The sequence below is a fragment of the Phoca vitulina genome, unplaced genomic scaffold (genome assembly GCF_004348235.1).
Source record: "Phoca vitulina isolate PV1807 unplaced genomic scaffold, GSC_HSeal_1.0 scaffold14, whole genome shotgun sequence".
Taxonomy (NCBI): domain Eukaryota; kingdom Metazoa; phylum Chordata; class Mammalia; order Carnivora; family Phocidae; genus Phoca; species Phoca vitulina.
The window spans coordinates 16,547,050-16,555,690 of NW_022589717.1; positions in this window are offsets into that span (position 1 = coordinate 16,547,050).

Sequence of the window (8,641 nt, forward strand, 5' to 3'; positions counted from 1 at the left end):
ACAACATACAGGACAGAAAAATAACAAATTTCCTTAACATTTTATAAAATTCTTCCAAAACAGTAAGAGAAAGATGAACATCCCAATCAAACGCAGGATCGAGCACATCACAAAACAACTTCACGGGACCAACAAGAAGTACCGCGAAACGTTTTAAAATTCACTGATATATGAAATGCAAATAAAAACCACAGCGATATATAAATTCCCACCCAGGAAGTTAGAAAAGATAAAATGGAAACAGCAGCAGCTAGTCTGGGCCTGAAACTCAAGGTAACTGGAGGATACTTCGACTACACAGATCAAAATACCAAACAAGGATGCCTTTGATTCAGCAATAACGTTCTTAGGAATCTACTAGAGAGATCATGGGACTTTTATAAGGATGAATATGCAAGGTTGTTCACTACAGCATTGCTTAGAGCTCTAACAATCACAATTACCCCAACAGCCCCCTATTGGGTACAGGTGTAATCAATTACGGTAAATCCATACTGCATATGCAGATGTTAAAAAAGAATTAGATAACTTTATACATAATGATCTGGAATATGTACACAGTATATTGTGAAATTTTTTTAAATTATATAACACAAAATGATCCCATGGTGGGGGGGGGTGTCTATAAAAGTTTATATATTCTTCTTTTTTTAAGATTTCATTTATTTATTTGAGAGAGACAGACAGATAGTGACAGAGATAGCAAGCGAGAGCACAAGTGGGGAGGAGAGGGAGAAGCAGGCCTCCTGCTGAGCAGGGAGCCTGACGTGGGGCTCCATCCCAGGACCCCGGAATCAGGACCTGAGCCGAAGGCAGACGCTTAACTGACTGAGCCACTCAGGCGCCCTAAAGGTTTATATATATTCTTATAAATTTTTCTGGAGGAGATCATATTTCGGGGTTACCTTTGGGAGGCGGAATTCATCGTAGCAGAGAGAAAATAAAGGAGACTCACCCTTTACTTTATGCATTCCTGCAATGTTCAGAAAAAACAAAAAAACATGACAGCATATATCGTTGCTATATATTTTAAAAATTCAAATGTTCAAATGTTCAAAAATTCAAATATTAAGAGAGTGAATTAAAATCATTTACTGCATATCTCTACAATAGAATATTAAGTAGCCGTTAAAAATGATGCTATACATCTATACGTACTGACCCTAAAATATGGTCACGACATACATTTCTGTAAAAAGATAAGGAGGTTAAAAATAAATAAATGAATAAATAAATAAATAAATGAATAAAAATAAATAAATAAAAGATAAGGAGGTTATTGACCAACACATGTTGCACAACTACATTTGTATAAAATTTTGTGTCTTTTGAGAGAGGAGAGTCAACTATCTGAAAAGATGTTCTTCTTTATGCTTTTCTATGTTGTATAATTATTTTTACAATGAGTGCATATCCTTTTTATAAATCAGAAAAAACCAAAAAGCTATTTCTGTTTTGAACTCTTTAACATGAGCAAGAAATTTCCACAAAATGAATAAAAAGGGATGTCTTCCTAATTTCCAAGAGATCCTTAAAGACAGCACAAATAAAAATTAGAACCTGACTATTCTCTGACTTGAATATTTTTGCCAACTTTACCAAGAACAGTATGTCAAAGCACCCCCATGCAAACTCATTCCTAATCTATTTATCCAGCAATACATTTTCAAATGTAGCTATCTGAACTAAAATGGTCTTATTTCCCAACTAACTTCTTCTGAACTTTTTCATTTATCTCTTAAGCACTGTGCCTAATGATTAAATTTTTCTTAGAAAGTACTGACTTGAACTAATATTAGTGCTACATTAATGCACAGGTATATTTTCCCATTTTTGTCCTAATGGCAGTAATTATTTCAGAACCTTTCTAAGTCTCACTTCCTTATCAGTCTTCCCTATAATTCTCACCAGGAAAAATGGCAGTTTTATCCTTCTTTTCAGATTTAGAGGCCAAGAGCTATAGTGAATTCTCACCTGACAAAGAGTTTATTGCCTTTTTCAAGACATAATGCAGGACACTTATTAGTAGACTATGAGGTATTTATCACCAATAATTAAAACTAAACTGTTCTTGTTGTAATAAATGCACAGAGTCAGAGATGCAATACTCTCTCCCTTTAATCTAATCTAAAACTTCCTTTTTTAATGTGCTAGGGTATTTATCTTAAGGTTGACATTAAACAAACCTGTTTGGCTTTTACTAAGAATACCAGCACTGGAAGTCACTATAAAAAAATTTCTAGGGGCGCCAGGGTGGCTCAGTCAGTTAAGCATCTGCCTTCAGTTCAGGTCATGATCTCAGGGTTCTGGGATCGAGTCCCACATCAGGCTCCCTGCTCAGCAGGGAATCTGTTTCTCCCTCTGCCTCTTCCCCTGCTGGTGCTCTCTCTTTCTCTCTCTCTCTCTCTCAAGTAAATAAATAAAATCTTTATTTAAAAAAAAAAGATTTCTAATGCAACGCACAAAGATCCAGGAACATTTGGGTACTACTAATAGAAATAAATGTAAATTGACCTTTTAAAGATAAGAAGGTCATTAGCATTTGGGTACTATTAACAGAAATAAATGTAAATTGACCTTTAAAAGATAAGAAGGTCATTAGCAACATGGAGGAGCCTTAAAATATTCATGCCCTTGACCCAAAAACTCATTTATCCTAAAGAACAAATCATGAATATACACAATGTGATTAGCTGTGAGGCTGTCCAACCATGTGGGACTGGTTTGTAAAACTGTCTAAATAACAAAACACTTTTATGCCTATAGAAATTATGGTATAGAAAAATGATTATAATGTAAATGGGAAAGTAGTTTACAAAACAGTATGCACAACATGATCATGTAGGTAAATAGGTAGATAGATAGATAGATGCCCAAACTGGAAATTTATCAACCAAATATTAGTTAATCACCAAGATATAAATATCAAAATCTCTGCATGGTAGAATTATGAATGGAGTATATATTTTTCTGTGTGCCTACCTGTATTTTCCAAATTCCTACAATGTACACGTACTACTTTTACAATGAGAAAAAGTTCTTTATTAAAATAGGGATAGTAACTACTCTCTAAATACTTGAGGAATAAATGGATTCAGTTTATTTCCTTATATATTGCTTCTGCTTTGAAGACTTTCTACATATGTAAACTTGTCATTTGGGAAGGAAAAGCTTTAGGTGTAATTCAAACGCAGTCTCACTGAGACCTGAACAAGAACACCAAGAATTATCTTGAAATGTCATCACACACAAACACATACACATGAAAATTGAGGGTGTCACATTCTAATAGCAGCCAAACGTGGTCAAATTATGGTTTAGGAGTAACAGTTTGGGCACAGCGACAAGTGACCCAGCTTCACCAAAGCCTGAGACCTATTTGAGTATTCTATTAAATTCAAACACATAAATATCTAAAATTTAATAAACCTGATTTTTTGTGAAACCACACAATTTTTTTGTGCATATGTGTGTATACACACATGTACCTTCAAAGCAGACCTCAAAGCTCTGGCAAAACGATGGCACATCAGTCAAATCTTTGCCAAGTGAGTTCTGGTTACAAGCTTAGTTGGCCACGGATTTCTAGAAAGTAGAGAGCAAGTCAGTTCACACTTGAAATTTCAGGCCTATACTTTCAACTGTCACCTTTATTTTTATCATTTTGGGCATATGTTGTTTGGGGAATGCTGGGGATGACAGTCACTTTAAATCAAAAAGTTTCAGTTACTTAAAATGAAAAGCAGTCTGGAATCCCTGGCCCATTCATATGCCTAGGGTTTACCAAAGCCTCGTGGGGGAGTATGGCCAGCAAACCACCAAGACGCTCCCTATTTCCCTTTAAAGTTTTGAAACTGGCTGCTTGGGAGCCTCAGTCGGTTAAGCATCTGCCTTTGGCTCAGGTCATGATCCCAGGGTCCTGGGATCGAGTCCCGCATCGGGCTCCCTGCTCAGCGGGGATCCTGCTTCTCCCTCCCCCTCTGCCGCTCCCCCCTGCTTGTGCTCTCTCTTTCTTTCTCTCTCTTTGTCAAAAAAATAAATAAAATTTTAAAAAATAAATAAATAATAAATAAAAATAAAGTTTTGAACCTGTAAAGAAGTTTTGTAATTTCAGGGGCAACCATGGTGTAAAGAATTTTACGTGACAGAGTTTAAACCAAGTACATGCCACACTAACTTGCCTTGCTCTTCAGTTCTAAGACAATGGTCCTAAGACAATCGCTCTTTCGCCAGCCTTCTGGAATAAAGGAGACTTGGCAATCATGCATGAAACACTGCTTATTGTTTCGGCCTAAACAACCTGAAAATAAAGAACTCCCTTTAGGCAGCTCTACCACGGCATAGGGTAATTCTTCAGGCTTCTTTCACCTCGGCAATCCAATGAAAAGGTTTACACATACGTGTCATGACTGAAAATGCCAGGCAAATCAAGAAAATGAAATTAAGTCAAGAATGCTTCCTTCGCACTTGGAGGGTCCTTTCTGAGGTGGTGTCGCGGGAAGGGGGCGAGGGAATCCTGCATCTCTTAGGAACAGACTCAGTGTCAACGCTCTATGCCCTACGGCTCTGTCCTTGCTGAGGAAAGCATTTCAGACAAAAGCCGTATTTCAGCGGGGCTACGCACCTGTCTAAACTCCACAGGGCTGGAAGGAGAAACGACTGCCATTGACTTTACTCCTCTTCCCTTTAATGAGTTTTGAAGGGTTTCTTTTTACCAAAGAAATAATGAATACCCCTTGCAAACTGTGGGAGAAAATGTCCTATTTGGAAATAATTGAAAATATGTTTTGCAGCCACTTACAAACTCTTCTCCAAATAGCTTTCTTTTCTAATTAACTTGCCACAAGCTTAGCTTTGGAATTCACTGGGCAGAGAGTGACATCTAGTGTGTAATAAAAGAACTAGAAATACAGAAATTTGGGTGAGGGCCTAAGATTCAGGTTAATAACCATGACTTTTAAATACTTCCCTTCTAATAGGATAATAATTGCCAGATGGAAATGCAGGGCTGATATCATAGAGCTTTCAAGATTTGAAGTTATGAGGAAGGTTGTTTTCTCTTTAGATAGAAAACTGGGGATGTTTTTAAGGCACATTTTGTCTAAAGAAACATGCTGATCCTAAAAGCAATTTGTATGGGGACAAGGTTGGGTCATAACACCTGAGAGATGAAATATGGCTTTTCCCTGAGGTCAGAAAAGTAATTTTCACTTTAAAGTGAAAGTGAAAGGGATCGGTGATGACCAGCTGCCTCTGAACTCTAGGAGCTTGTCCTCCCAGGAATGTTTCCAGGCTACAGGAGTGTTCAACCTCACGCGAGAGAAGGCGGTCGCTGCCGATCTCACTGACGTATGCAGGCGCCGAACGCACCTGATGTCTGTGCTGCAGAAACGGCAGGTGGAGCAATTTTGATTAAATGCCTTAATCAAAAAGAAAATACAGTGCTAACATGGAGATGCAAAAGAGGAGGCCATCTTATAGAAGGAACAGAAACTATTCAGTTGGGATGATCGAATTACGAATAAAATTTTTGACATGTGAAAATGGGAAGAAGGGGCATTCCAGGTCAAGGAAAGCCCCTGAGCAAAATCACAGATCATGAATGGTTCCAAGTGTGACTCTGCTTCTACTGAACAGAGGGTAGAACATTCTGACTCAGAGGCAGGGCAAATATGGAAGAGAAACAGAAGATGACATTGATCAGTATCATCTTGCACAGACTCTCCCTTGCCAATGGAGGGACTTCTTACAGGGTCCTTGGTGCCTTGCACCACTGCTGTTTATCAGGGATGCATGCCTGTGTTCTCTGATGCACAGAGCCCACAATGGGAGCATGAAGCACAGCAGAAAAGCTGGTGTACAGTCACCTGTGACAATTAAGAGAGGCAAGGCCAGCTCTATCCTGTCAAGGTCAATGAAGAACCCAGCATCCCCCGTTAACAGCCATCACTGACAGTGAGCAATAGACAAAGAAATTCCCCACACACACACCCACTTCCCACCTCCATATTTACGGAAAAAGATATTCCATATTCCACAGGAGGAACTTGAGCGTTTCTCCATGGAGGAGATTACCATCTTTGACCTTGTCTCTTCCGTCAATGAGGGAAAAATTTTTCTAAATAGATAACATACCGATAGCCAGACCATAGCTGCTTGCTGAAATGGGGATTACATAATTAAAAATAGTTCCGTCTTCAGTAAGCCTTCTCTGAATACAGTAAGGGAGCCAAGAATTATTGACCAACTAACCCAGCTATTTGCTGGGCCCTGTCAAATCCTGACTTGTATTTTCTAGTTCCGAAGGACAAAAGGCCCTTTCTTCTTTATGGCAGTGAAACTGGACATTTGAAAGCCGACATCCTAATCACAAAATAAGGGTACCTGGGGGACTCTGAAGTCTAAAATTAGCATGGGAGTACTTTTTCAAAGGAGATCAGATAACTCTCCCTAAGGACAAAGCCTTTATGCTAAATTCTTGTAATCTGCTCATTCAACATTGAGATATCAGTTACACTCAGATATCATGAATCCAAAGATTCATGATAAGTAATGATTTGTCATTTTACTGAGATACAAATTTGAACTAAGCCTGGTCTGAGGTCCAACCCCGTGGCTTTCTGCGAGTCATCATGCTCTCTGACACCCTAGAAATCTAATCTCTAGTTCTTAGAGGGGAAAAGGCAACAGATAAGAGAAGAAGTATTAGTTAAGTTGAAAACCAGGTTTTGGAGAGCCTGATGGTCCTACCATTTGGGTTCCTCTATAAGAAAAAGAATTTTTTAATTAGGTAAATATCTATATACAACCAAAAAAGAAAGCTCAGCAAATTATAAAATGTTTAAAGCTATAAAACACCATAATCACCAAAATTAGAAAAGTAACTTGATACTTTTATTAATTACCTGACACACTTCTATAAAACATTTTTTGTTACATTTTTTGGCTGCATATCCTTTGCCTCTTCATATCATGAGATTTTATAAAATCACTTTCTATAGAAAAAATAAAAAGATAATTCTGTCCTTCCTCCATCATGACTGAGCAAAATGTGTGTTTATTATTGATAGTTTTTTTTCAAAGATTTTATTTATTTATTTGATAGAGATAGAGAGCACAAGTAGGCAGAGAGGCAGGCAGAGGGAGAGGGAGAAGCAGGCTCCCCGATGAGCAGGGAGCCCAATGCGGGGCTCAACCCTAGGACCCTGAGATCACGACCTGAGCTGAAGGCAGCCGCTTAACCAACTGAGCCACCCAGGCGCCCTATTATTGATAGTTTAGAAAGCTTTCCTTTAGTTTCACAGTTCCACAATTCCTTACTGAAGCCATGTAAAATGCTTAGAATTCTCAAGTTTGAAAAGACCTCCGACAAGTTTCTTTTATAAATGAGATGTAAAACTTTAGGGCATTTCTGATTTCCTTGAGCAGCAGCTAATCTTAAATACTAATTGACTAACATTTCATTAAATAGTTTGCCATCAATATCCTCAATATAATGACATATTATGAATTTTACATTGTCTTTATCAATACCAGTATTTTATCAAACAAGTAAAAAATGTAGATCTTTTCCTAATGTGTTTATGTGATTCACTCCTCTTCATCAGTTGTACTATCGAATAACCTAAGACCTTATTCATTACTTCTATTCAAAATTTAGTTCTTCTCAATGGACTACCACCTTAGGCATGACCTAAAAAAATTTTATCATAATTCACTTCTTTTTTTTTTTAAGATTTATTTATTTATTTGAGAGAGAGAGAGCATGAGCAGGGGGAGGGCCAAAGAGAGAGGGAGAGAGAATCCTCAAACAGACTCCCTGCTGAGTGTGGAAGGCAATGCAGGGCTTGATCCCAGGACCCTGAGATCATGACCTGAACCAAAATCAAGAGTCAGTCGCTCAACCAACTGAGCCACTCAGGTGCCCCTCTAATTTACTTTTTGATATAAAAAAAAATTTCTATGGGTTTTGTCATTCCTCTTAATCACTTTTGTTTTACAGTCCTTTTTTTTTCCTCATGATTTTCTCCTCCTTTAATAAAAATTTTAAAGGTGAGTAAAGATGATACCATTCATGTAGATCCAAATCAAGTCTATAATTTCTCAACAAGTATTAAAATGTTGTAAAATTTCTTTCCAAATTCACTTCTTACTAGAGTGGACTTGGAGTAGACTTTGAACTCAAGGAGTAGACTTGGAACTCAAGACTTAGAACTCAAGACATTAAAGCCCTATAAACTAGTTATTAAGTGCACCAAACTGTATCGGCCAGGGTTCTACCTGAGAAAGAGAAAGATTTATTGCAAGGACTTGGCTGATAGAATTGTGGGACTGCCTAGGCAAGTCAGAACTCCATAGAGCAGGTCAACAGGCTGGAAACTAACTCCAGCCCTCATGGAAACGTCAGTTTTGTTCTTAAGGCCTTTCCTATGATTGGATTAGCTCCATCCTTTACAGTGAAATGATTATAAATATTAATCATATCTACAAAATACCTTCACACCAACACCTAGACAATGTTTGACTGAATAATTGCTACCAATCAATAGCCTAGCCAAGTTAACACATAAAACTAACCATCACACATTTCTTGACATCTTCTAAATGTTAGAGACTGCACTGATAAGCAGGCTACAAAAAT